At 39.5% G+C, this 12,900-nt stretch overlaps 1 long non-coding RNA gene across 1 annotated transcript in view; it reads left to right on the top strand.

Moving 5' to 3' along the window:
- The first annotated feature begins 1,260 nt into the window (after window positions 1-1,260).
- LOC123334872 overlaps window positions 1,261-12,900 on the top strand; it is a 57,786-nt gene continuing 46,146 nt past the window's right edge. Inside the window, exon 1 of the long non-coding RNA XR_006553070.1 lies at window positions 1,261-1,378. This is a non-coding gene — a long non-coding RNA (uncharacterized LOC123334872). The remainder of the gene's footprint in view (window positions 1,379-12,900) is intronic.

The following is a 12,900-nucleotide window of genomic DNA, read 5'->3' as shown; positions in this document are numbered from 1 at the left end:
AGTAACCAACTGAAAAAGTGGGGTTTTAGCTCCACCCAAACTAGTGAGTGGGGTACTCTCTGCCCTCTTCTGTCTAGGTCAGACAGACCTTTTTCACTGTAATAAAACTTTTGCCACATGAAGCTCTGAGTGCCTGAAGCCTCATCTCTGGTCCTGAAGCTAAATTATTTTCTTTAGAGATCACGAATCTAACACCATTCACGGTAAGCTATCAAGAGTATTGTGGTTCCTCAAAAAATTAAACATAGAGGTACTTTATGATCTGGCAGATATATTTCTAGACCCCAGAGAATTGAAAGCAGGAACTTAAACAGGTATCTGTACATCCATGTTCATAGCAGCATCATTCATAATAGCCAAAAGGTGGAAGTGTCCATCAGTGGACTGATGAAAGGATAAAGAAAATGTGGTATATACATTTAATAGAATCTTATTCAGCCTTAAAAAGGAAAGAAATTCTGTTTTTCTAAAATAGAAGTATAGTTGATTTACAATATTGTATTAGTTTCAGGTATACAATATAGTAATTCAAGATTTTTATAGATTATACTCCATTTAAAGTTATTATAAAATAACGGCTTGTTTGTATCTCTCAATTGCCTATCCCTTATTTTGCTCCTCCCCACTTCCTTCTCCCTACTGGTAATCACTAGATTTCTCTGTGTATTGGTGAATCTGTTTCTGTTTTGTTATAATCATTGTTTTATTTTTGTTGTTGTTGTTTAGTCACTAAGTCATGTCCAACTCTTTGTGATCCTATGGACTGCAGCATTCCAGGCTTCCCTGTCCTTCACCACCTCCTGGAGTTTATTCAAACATGTCCATTGAGTCAGTGATGTCATCTAACCATTTCATCCTCTGTTCCCTTCTCCTCCTGCTTTCAATCTCTCCCAGCATCAGAGTCTTTTCCAATGAGTCTGCTCTTTGCATCAGTATTGGAGCTTCAGTTTCAGCATCAGTTCTTCCAATGAATATTCAGGGATTCCACATATAAGTGATAACAGAGTATTTGTCTTTATCTGACTTGTTTCACTAAGCTTAATACCCTCTAGGTCCATCCATATTGTTGCAAATGGTAGAATTTCTTTTTTTAATGGTTAAGTAATATTCTATTCTATATGTATAACAGGTTCTCTATGCATTCATAAGTTGATGGGCACTTGGGTTTCTTGCATATCTTGGCTATTGTCAATAAAGCTACTGTGAACACTGGGGTTTGTGTATCCTTCTGAATTACTGTTTTTCTTTTTTTATTTTTTTCAGATATATATTCAGGAGTGGAATTGCTGGATCATATGGTAATTCTATTTTAGTTTCTTGAAAAGTTTCCACACTGTTTCTCATACTGGTCTCACCAATCTACAATCTCATCAACAAGGTACTAGGGTTCTTTTTTCCATATGCCCCCCAATATTTGTTATTTGTAGACATTTTTGGTGACAGCCATTCTGACAGATGTAAAGTGTTATCTCATTGTCATTTTGATTTGCACTCTGCTGAGGATTAGTGCTATGGATCATTTTTTGTTGTGATTGTATATATTCTTTGGGAAGATGTCTCTTCAGGTCTTCTGCCCATTTTTAATTGAGTTATTTATTTTTGATATTGAGTTGTATGAGATGTTTATATATTTTGGCTACTAACCCCTTATAGCTCAGTCACTCAGGCATGTCTAACACTTTGCGACCCTATGAACTCTAGCTCGAAAGATTTCTCTGTTCATGGAATTTTCCAGGCAAGAATACTAGGGTGGGTTGCCATTTCCTTCTCCAAGGGATCTTCCCAATGCAGGAATTGAACCCACATATCTTGTATCTTCTGCATTGGCAGGTGGATTCTTTACCACTGAGCCACCAGAGAAGACTTGTAGGTTATATTATTTGCAAATATTTTATCCCATTCAGTGGAGCTATTTTTAAATTTTGTCGATGGTTTCCTTAGTTGTGAAAAAGCTTCTAAACTTAATTTGGTATTATTTATTTTTGCTTTTGTTTCTTTTGCCTTAGGAGACAGACCCGCCCCCCACCCCCACCCCCCCCCCCAAAAAAAAACCCCAACCAAAAATACCGCTATGATTTACAAAGAGTGAACTGCTTATATTCTTTTCTAGGATTTTTATGGTTTCATGTCTAACATTTAGGCCTTGATCCATTTTGAGTTTATTTTTACATGTGATGTGAGGGAATATTCTAATTTTATTCTTTTACATGTAACTGTCTAGTTTTCCCAGCACGACCTGTTGAAGAGACTCTCTCCATTGTACATTCTTGCCTCCTTAAAAAGGAAGGAATTTCTGACATATATCACCACATCGACGAATTCTGAGGACATTCTGCTAAGAGAAATTAACCAGTCACTAAAAGGCAAATGCTATATGATTCCACTTATATGAGTTACATAGCTGTGAAAAGAAGAGAAGCGAAAAGCAAAGGAGAAAAGGAAAGATACAAACATCTGAATACAGAGTTCCAAAGGATAGCAAGAAGAGATAAGAAAGCCTTCTTCAGTGATCAATGCAAAGAAATAGAGGAAAACAACAGAATGGGAAAGACTAGGGATCTCTTCAAGAAAATCAGAGATACCAAAGGAACATTTCATGCAAAGATGGGCTTGATAAAGGACAGAAATGGTATGGACCTAACAGAAGCAGAAGATATTAAGAAGAGATGGCAAGAATACACAGAAGAACTGTACAAAAAAGATCTTCACGACCCAGATAATCATGATGGTGTGATCACTCACCTACAGCCAGACATCCTGGAATGTGAAGTCAAGTGGGCCTTAGAAAGCATCACTATGAACAAAGCTAGTGGAGGTGATGAATTCCAGTGGAGCTATTTCAAATCCTGAAAGATGATGCTGTGAAAGTGCTGCACTCAATATGCCAGCAAATTGGGAAAACTCAGCAGTGGCCACAGGACTGGAAAAGGTCAGTTTTCATTCCAATCCCAAAGAAAGGCAATGCCAAAGAATGCTCAAACTACCACACAACTGCACTCATCTCACACTCTAGTAAAGTAATGCTCAAAATTCTCCAAGCCAGGCTTCAGCAATATGTGAACCATGAAATTCCTGATGTTCAAGCTGGTTTTAGAAAAGGCAGAGGAACCAGAGATCAAATTGCCAACATCCGCTGGATCATGGAAAAAGCAAGAGAGTTCCAGAAAAACATCTATTTCTGCTTTATTGACTACGCCAAAGCCTTTGACTGTGTGGATCACAATAAACTGTGGAAAATTCTGAAAGAGATGGGAATACCAGATCACCTGACCTGCCTCTTGAGAAACCTGTATGCAGGTCAGGAAGCAACAGTTAGAACTGGACATGGGACAATAGACCAGTTCCAAATAGGAAAAGGAGTTCGTCAAGGCTGTATATTGTCACCCTGTTTATTTAACTTATATGCAGAGTACACCATGAGAAATGCTGGACTGGAAGAAACACAAGCTGGAATCAAGATTGCTGGGAGAAATATCAATAACCTCAGATATGCAGATGACACCACCCTTATGGCAGAAAGTGAAGAGGAACTCAAAAGCCTCTTGATGAAAGTGGAAGTGGAGAGTGAAAAAGTTGGCTTAAAGCTCAACATTCAGAAAACGAAGATCATGGCATCCCGTCCCATCACTTCATGGGAAATAGATGGGGAAACAGTGGAAACAGTGTCAGACTTTATTTTTCTGGGCTCCAAAATCACTGCAGATGGTGACTGCAGCCATAAAATTGAAAGATGCTTACTCCTTGAAAGAAAAGTTATGACCAACCTAGATAGCATATTCAAAAGCAGAGACATTACTTTGCCAACAAAGGTTCGTCTACTCAAGGCTATGGTTTTTCCTGTGGTCATGTGTGGATGTGCGAGTTGGACTGTGAAGAAGGCTGAGCACCGAAGAATTGATGCTTTTGAACTGTGGTGTTGGAGAAGACTCTTGAGAGTCCCTTGGACTGCAAGGAGATCCAACCAGTCCATTCTGAAGGAGATCAGCCCTGGGATTTCTTTGGAAGGAATGATGCTAAAGCTGAAACTCCAGTACTTTGGCCACCTCATGCGAAGAGTTGACTCATTGGAAAAGACTCTGATGCTGGGAGGGATTGGGGGCAGGAGGAGAAGGGGACGACAGAGGATGAGATGGCTGGATGGCATCACTGACTCGATGGACGTGAGTCTGAGTGAACTCCGGGAGTTGGTGATTGACAGGGAGGCCTGGCGTGCTGTAATTCATGGGGTCACAAAGAATCGAACATGACTGAGGAACTGATCTGATCTGATTATAAAAAAGTGTAATGACTTGGAAAGGAAATTGAGAAACTAAGAAGTCAACCATAATCCTGCTATCCCATTTAAATGGTGGAATTCCTTCTTAGATCTGCTTTTGTGTATTTATTTTTCCCACTTTTTCCAGTCAGCAATACATATCTTTGACTCTATAAAACTACATTTATAGAAATAACTGTTAGTGGTGAGAGTAAATTTATTATTAAAAATTGCAAACTGCAAAAACATGAAGAAAAAATAAAAATTAATTTAATTGTACAAGTGAACAAGAACCAATACTAACAACTTCTTTCCTATGAATGTATAATATTCATTTAGAAATTGGAATTGTACTCTACATACAAATTGTATCCTGCTTTTTGTCTTGCTTACTTTCTCCCAGCCACCAAATATTCTTTGAAACAACAAATTAAAAAATATCATTGGAATATAGTTGATTTACAAAGTTATGTCAATTTCAGGTGTACAGCAAAGCGAATTAGTTATACATATACATATATCCACTTTTTAAAGATTCTTTTCCAACATAGGTTATTAGATAGTGTTGAATAAGTTTCCTTGTGCTATATGAAAGTGAACGTTAAGTCACTCAGTCGTGTCCGACTCTTTGCGACCCCATGGACTGTAGCCTATCAGGCTCCTCGGTCCATGGGATTTTCCAGGCAAGAGTGCTGGAATGGATTGCCATTTCTTTCTCCAGGGGATCTTCCCAACCCAGGAATTGAACCCAAGTCTCCCACATTGCAGGCAGACGCTTTACCGTCTGAGCCACCAGGGGACCCAATAAGTAAGTGAAGTCGCTCAGTCATGTCCAACTCTTTGCGACCCCATGGACAGTAGCCTGCACCAGGCTCCTCCGTCCATGGGATTTTCCAGGCAAGAGTGCTGGAATGGATTGCCATTTCCTTCTCCAGGGAATCTTCCCGACCCAGAGATCGAACCCAGGTCTTCCGCATTGTAGACAGACGCTTTACTGTCTGAGCCACCAGGGAGCTATATAGTAGGTCCTTATTAGTTATCTATTTTATAGATAGTAGTGTGTATATGTCAATTCCAATCTTCCAGTTTATCACTCCTTTCCCCTTGGTATCCATAGGTTTGTTTTCTACATCTATTACTCTATTTCTGGTTTATAAATAAGTTCATTTGTATCATTTTTTAAAAATTCCACCTATAAGTATTATCATATTTGCCTTTGTCTGACTTACTTCACTAGGTATGACAATCTCTAGGTCTATCCATGTTGCTACAAATGAAATTATTTTTATTCTCTTTCAATGACTGAGCAATATTTCATGGAGCAAAATTTCATACATATATAACACCACATCTTCTTTATCTTTGAAGTGAAGTGAAGTCTCTCAGTCATGTCTGACTCTGCAACCCCATAGACTGTAGCCTACCAGGATTCTCCAACCGTGGGATTTTCCAGGCAAGAGTACTGGAGTGAGTTGCCATTTCCTTCTCCTATGGACATTTAGGTTGCTTCCATGTCTTGGCTATTATAAATAATGCTGCAATGAACATTGGGGTGCATGTATTTTTTCAAATTATAGTTTTCTCTGGGATATGCCCAGAGCAGTATTGCTGAACCATGTGGTATTTCTGCTGCTGCTGCTAAGTCGCTTTAGTCGTGTCCGACTCTGTGTGACCCCATAGATGTACTTTTTTAAAGAAACCTTCATACTATTCTTCCTAATGGCTATACCAGTTTACATTCCCACCAATGGTGGAGGAGGGTTCATTGTTCTCTATAATCTCTCTAGTATTTATTGTTTGTAGATTTTTTGACATTGGCCATTCTGATCAGTGTGAGGTGATACCTCATTATAGTTTTGATTTACATTTCTCTAATAATTAGTGATGTTTAACATCTTTTCATATGCTTTTTGGCCATTTGTCTTCTTTTAGATGTTCTGCCCATTTTCTGCTTGGGTTGTTGTGTTTTTTTTTGATGTTGAGCTGTATGAGTTTGTATATTTTGGAGATTAATCACTTGTCAATTGCTTCATTTGCAAATTTTTTCTCCCATTCGGCGGCTGTCTTTTTGTTTTGTCTATGGTTTATTTTGCTGTACAAAGTTTTAAAATTTAACTAGGTCCCATTTGTCTATTTTTGTTTTTATTTTCATTAAGGACATAGATCAAAAAAGATATTGCTGCAATTCATGTCAAAGAATATTCTTCCTATGTTTTCCTCTAAGAATTTATAGTATATGGTCTTAAATTTAGATCTTTAATCCATTTTGAGTTTATTTTTTCTATTACTATTAGAAAAATATTTTTTCTATTACTATTCTATTAGAGAATGTCTTAATTTCATTCTTTTAACATGTAGCTGTCAAACTTTCCCAGCACCAGTTACTGAAGAGGTTGTCTTTATTGCAATGTGTATTCTTGCCTCCTTTGTAATATAGTTCAGTTGACCATATGTGTATGGGTTTATCTTTGGACTTTTTATCCTGTTCCACTGATGTATAATTCTGTTTTTGTGCCAGTACCAACTTGCTTTGATTACTGTAGCTTTATAGTGTATTCTGAAATCAGGGAGCCTGATTCCTCCAATAAAGTTTTTCTTTCTGAAGAAATTGCTTTGGCTATTCAGGGTCTTTTCTGTGAAACCATAGTTTTAATGGACCATCACAGCTATTGTATACAAATATTTTAAAGGAATTTTCCTGCATAAGTTTTTCATTATTAATGTTCTCTTCTAGTCTATTACATATATGCAGTGTAGTTTTTATAGGATTTCAAAGATTACAAGCTTACTAAGGGTAGAAAGCACTTGAAATAAAGTATAGAATCTAGCCTGAATCAAAATGAGGCTGCAACAAAGATGTTCACCAAAGTGGGGAACAGTCCAGGGAGGATTTTGGACTGTGGTTATCTAATAGCTCTAGGCTACAGAATCTATGGAAACTGATATATATATATATATATATATATATATATATATATATTTATTTATTTATTTATTTATTTATAAAGATAAAAGAATCTTTACATATCAAAGCAAATAGTCAAATAGTCTTTGGCTATGTCCCAGTTATTTTCAGATTTACTTATATACCCATTGGGCTTCCCTAGTGGCTCAGCTGGTAAAGAATCTGCCTGCAATGTGAGAGACCTGGGTTCAATCCCTGGGTTGGGAAGATGCCCTGGAGAAAGGAATGGCTACCCACTCCAGTATTCTTGCCTGGAGAATTCCATGGACTATCCATGGAGTTGCAAAGAGTCGGACACGACTGAGCAACTTTCACTTTCACTTACGCCCACTGGCCTACTTTGCCAGAAATTTGCCCACAACCAGTTTCTTTGTGGCACCCCATGGTGGATGTGGGTCCTAGTGTGGGCACAATTGCTGGGCTGCCACTGGCATACAGAACTCTTCAGCTCCTGGCTCACCCTGTTCCACTGAAACTGCTTTAAGTTTCCCCAGGGCTCTGAGTCAAAACCAGACAGAAGAGGAATTCCCACTCTTTTCCATTCCAAGAAAAGTCCAATTTCCTCCTTCCCACTTTCCTACCCCTCTTGCTAGGGAGAGGCTTTGTTTTCTTGGCCTCAAGAAAACTCCATCAAATCTTGGTCTACCTCCCATAGTCTGATTCATTCTTTCTTATCTAGGATTTTCATCTAGAGTGACAGATGCCCCATAGTGTAAATAGGTCAAATTGATCTCACCTAAAATTAAAAAACAAAAGTGGGTTGGAACAATGAGCCACAACTTGTGTTCTAATGAATTTCAGGCTGCTCACTTAGGAATACTGAGGAATAGAGGAAGATAAAAATTGTAAAACCAGGCCAAATAACACTTGAAGTCCAAAAAACAATCTCCTTGCCAGTCTCTACTCCTCTAAATTCACCATAACGAGGAATACCTTCCAACTTGAAAGCAAAGATTTAGTTAAAATAGCTGGCTATCCAAACAAGTTACATTCAGCAAGTGGAGCAGTGTTTGGCTTCATTGCTATTTATTTTAGGCCTAAAATGAGTATTCAGAAACATAAAGACTCTAGAGGGTATTGTATATTCAGTTCCACATTTAACAAATTATGGGTGTTCTGTATGTTGTGGGTTTAGCAGTTAAAGGGAGTTTAGCAGTCTCAACATAAAACTGCATCTTGTTGGTGGCACCAATGGAAATAAACAAATACACAGCTGCTTCATTAAACTTAAATATTATTTATGACTCTGTAAATATAAATAAGATTTTGTTAGAATTGTGTGCCCCTGTGGTTGTAGCTTTCTATAAAAATGACTCAGAACTTCATACCTTCTAAGATTATCCTGCCTTTGCCATGTTTGCCTGAAAAATGAAAAAAGGAAATTTTAATTCTGGGAATGAGCTCTACTGTGAATGGCAAGAACTCCATACTTGCCTTCAACTACCCACAGTATCCTTTATTTCTTCCCCAGCCTTCCCCCTTCGTCTGAACTCTTTCACTCCCAAGGCCCTGGAATCCATTATTTCCTTGGTATATACTAGAATTACTAGAATTAAGTGCCCTGTGAATATCTGTACAGCAGGGGAGGAAAAAACTGGAGGAAAAAACACAAGGCATGTTAAAAAACAATTTGGAGGAAGTAAAATAAAAGTGTTCCACAGAAATCAATATGGTAATACAAAGGAGAAGCCTATTCAATAGTGTTTTAAAAATCATAGAGCCTGTCGGGAGGAGCCAAGATGGCGGAGGAGTAGGACAGGGAGAACACTTTCTCCCCCACAAATTCATCAATAGAGCATTTAAACGTCGAGTAAATTCCACAAAACAACTTCTGAATGCCGGCAGAGGACATCAGGCACCCAGAAAAGCAGCCCAACTCTTCGAAAGGAGGTAGGAAAAAATATAAAAGACAAAAAAAGAGACAAAAGAGGGAGGGACGGAGTTCCGTCCCGGGAAGGGAGTCTTAAAAAGAGAGAAGTTTCCAAACACCAGGAAACCCTCTCACTGCCGAATCTGTGCCGAGCTTTGGAAGCACAGAGGGCAACATAAAAGGGAGGGGGAAAAAAAAAAAAAAAAAAACAATTAAAAATCGCGGATTGTGAGCCCTACGGTAACTCCCCCAGCGGAGAAGCAGCGCAGACGCCTGCACACGGCATTAGCAAGCGGGGGCTGGGCAGGGAAGTGCGGCGCGGGCTGTGTCCCTTAGAGTAAGAATCGGGCCGAATGTCCTGAGCGCTATCTGAGCGAAATAATTTGGGCTAGCAAACCAGACTGTGGGATATCTACCACGCGAAAAGCCAGCCCTAACCTAAGACACCGCCAGGCCCGCGCACAGAACAAAGGACTGAACAGAGATAGCCGGCTGCAGAACTTCCCCCTCCGGTGACAGGCAGCCAGAGCCAGAAGGGGGCAATCGCAGCCCCAGAGAGACACTATCTATAAAACTGTAAGCAGGCTTCTTTGCTAACTAAAACTTCTTAGGGGTCTGGACGGTCAACAGCTGCCTGAGAAGGTGCGCCGGTTTTACACCCAGATAACCGAGTGGTGGGGCGGCGATAAGTCGCAGCATTGGCGCCCGCCAAACACCTCATCACCTGAGCTGCTCGGATCTGGGAAGAACACAAAACGCAGGCCCAACCGAGTCTGCGCCTCTGAGGACTACCCGAGTGCCTGAACCTGAGCGGCTTGGACCTGGGAGCTCAGCCCAGGGCCGGCCTCTGATTGTTCCCGGCGGAACAACCTAGAGCCCGAGCAGTGTGGGCAGGGAGGCTACACGCGCCGTGAGCAGGGGCAGACCCAGTGTGGCTGAGGCACTGCGAGCGCACGCCAGTGTTATCTGTTTGCAGCATCTCTCCCTACCTCCCCACAGCAAGGCTGAACAAGTGAGCCTAAATAAAATAAAAAAAATAGTGTCCTCAACCATCCCCTTTGTGTCAGGGCGGGAACCAGACACTGAAGAGACCAGCAAACAGAAGAAGCTATAACAGAGGGAAACGCCTTGTTAGCTACAGGCCATAGATTAAAACCCTGTGGTTACTACGGATTACATAGGAAGGGGCCTATAGATCTTGAGAAATATAAGTTGGACTAAGGAACTGCCAAAAATGAACTGAACCCACAATACTCACAACAAAACCAGAGAAAGACCTAGATATATCTTTACTATTTTTACGATCAATCTTTCTTTCTTTTTTTTTAATTAAAAAAAATTTTTAAGTCCTCTATTGTCCTTTAATTTTCACTTTTATAACTATTACTTTGCAAAAAAAAAAAAAAAAGACCCTATTTTTTTTTTCTTCTTCAGCAAACTTCATATATATATTTTATAATTTTTTGACTGTGTTTTTTTTCTTTTTTCTTTTTCTTCTTTTCTTTAACATTGTATTTTTGAAATTCCAAACTCTACTCTAGATTTTTAATTTTTGCTTTTTGGTATTAGTTATCAATTTTGTACCTGTAGTTTCTTTATTACTTTCACGACCTTGTTTGTTTTTCTTTGTTCGTTTTTTCTCTCTTTCTTTTCCTTCTTCTTTTCATTAACATCGCATTTTTGAAATTCCAAACTCTACTCTAGATTTCTAATTTTTGTTTTTATGTATTTGTTACCAATTTTGTACCTTTAAGAACCCAATCTTCAGGACCCATTTTTCACTAGTGTACGAGATTACTGGCTTGACTGCTCTCTCTCCCTTTGGACTCTCCATTTTCTCCACCAGGTCACCTGTATCTCCTCCCTAACCCCTCTCTACTCTACCCAACTCTGTGAATTTCTGTGTGTTCCAGACGGTGGAGAACACTTAAGGAACTGATTACTGGCTGGATCTGTCTCCCTCCTTTTCATTTCCCCCTTTTATCCTTCTGGCCACCTCTGTCTCCTGCCTCCTTCTTCTCTTCCCTGTATAACTCCGTGAACATCTCTGAGCGGTCCAGTTGTGGAGTGCACATAAGGAAGTGACTACTGGCTAGCCCACTCTCTCCACTATTGATTCCACCTCATCTCATTTGGGTCACCTCTAACTCCCTCCTCCCTCTTCTCTTCTCCATGTAACGCTGTGAACCTCTCTGAGTGACCCTCACAGTAGAGAAACTTTTCATCTTTAACGTAGATGTTTTATCAGTGGTGCTGTATAGAAGGAGAAGTTTTGAAACTACTGTAAAATTAAGACCGATAACTGGAAGTAGGAGGCTTAAGTCCAAACCCTGACTCCAGGGAACTCCTGACTCCAAGGAACATTAATTGACAGGAGCTCATCAAACGCCTCCATACCGACACTTGAAACCAAGCACCACACAAGAGCCAACAAGTTCCAGGGAAAGACATAACAAGCAAATTCTCCAGCAACAAAGGAACACAGCCCTGAGCTTCAAGATACAGGCTGCCCAAAGTCACCCCAAAACCATAGACATCTCATAACTCATTACTGGACGTTTCATTACACTCCAGAGAGAAGAAATACAGCTCCATCCACCAGAACATCGACACAAGCTTCCCTAACCAGGAAACCTTGACAAGCCACCTGTACAAACCCACACACAGCGAGGAAACGCCACAATAAAGAGAACTCCACAAACTGCCAGAATACAGAAAGGACACCCCAAACTCAGGAATTAAAACAAGATGAAGAGACAGAGGAATAGCCAGCAGATAAAGGAACAGGATAAATGCCCACCAAACCAAACAAAAGAGGAAGAGATAGGGACTCTACCTGATAAAGAATTCCGAATAATGATAGTGAAATTGATCCAAAATCTTGAAATTAAAATGGAATCACAGATAAATAGCCTGGAGGCAAGGATTGAGAAGATGCAAGAAAGGTTTAACAAAGACTTAGAAGAAATAAAAAAGAGTCAATATATAATGAATAATGCAATAAGTGAAATTAAAAACACTCTGGAGGCAACAAATAGTAGAATAACAGAGGCAGAAGATAGGATTAGTGAGGTAGAAGATAGAATGGTAGAACTAAATGAATCAGAGAGGATAAAAGAAAAACGAATTAAAAGAAATGAGGACAATCTCAGAGACCTCCAGGACAATATTAAACGCTACAACATTCGAATCATAGGGGTCCCAGAAGAAGAAGACAAAAAGAAAGACCATGAGAAAATACTTGAGGAGATAATAGTTGAAAACTTCCCTAAAATGGGGAAGGAAATAATCACCCAAGTCCAAGAAACCCAGAGAGTCCCAAACAGGATAAACCCAAGGCGAAACACCCCAAGACACATAGTAATCAAATTAACAAAGATCAAACACAAAGAACAAATATTAAAAGCAGCAAGGGAAAAACAACAAATAACACACAAGGGAATACCCATAAGGATAACAGCTGATCTTTCAATAGAAACTCTTCAAGCCAGGAGGGAATGGCAAGACATACTTAAAATGATGAAAGAAAATAACCTACAGCCCAGATTATTGTACCCAGCAAGGATCTCATTCAAGTATGAAGGAGAAATCAAAAGCTTTTCAGACAAGCAAAAGCTGAGAGAATTCTGCACCACCAAACCAGCTCTCCAACAAATACTAAAGGATATTCTCTAGACAGGAAACACAAAAATTGTGTATAAATTCGAACCCAAAACAATAAAGTAAATGGCAACGGGGTCATACTTATCAGTAATTACCTTAAACGTAAATGGGTTGAATGTCCCAACCAAAAGACAAAGACTGGCTGAA

The sequence above is a fragment of the Bubalus bubalis genome, chromosome 1, assembly GCF_019923935.1.
Source record: "Bubalus bubalis isolate 160015118507 breed Murrah chromosome 1, NDDB_SH_1, whole genome shotgun sequence".
NCBI lineage: Eukaryota > Metazoa > Chordata > Mammalia > Artiodactyla > Bovidae > Bubalus > Bubalus bubalis.
The sequence above is the reverse complement of the archived record's forward strand: the minus strand, read 5'-3'. Positions and strand labels throughout refer to the sequence as shown.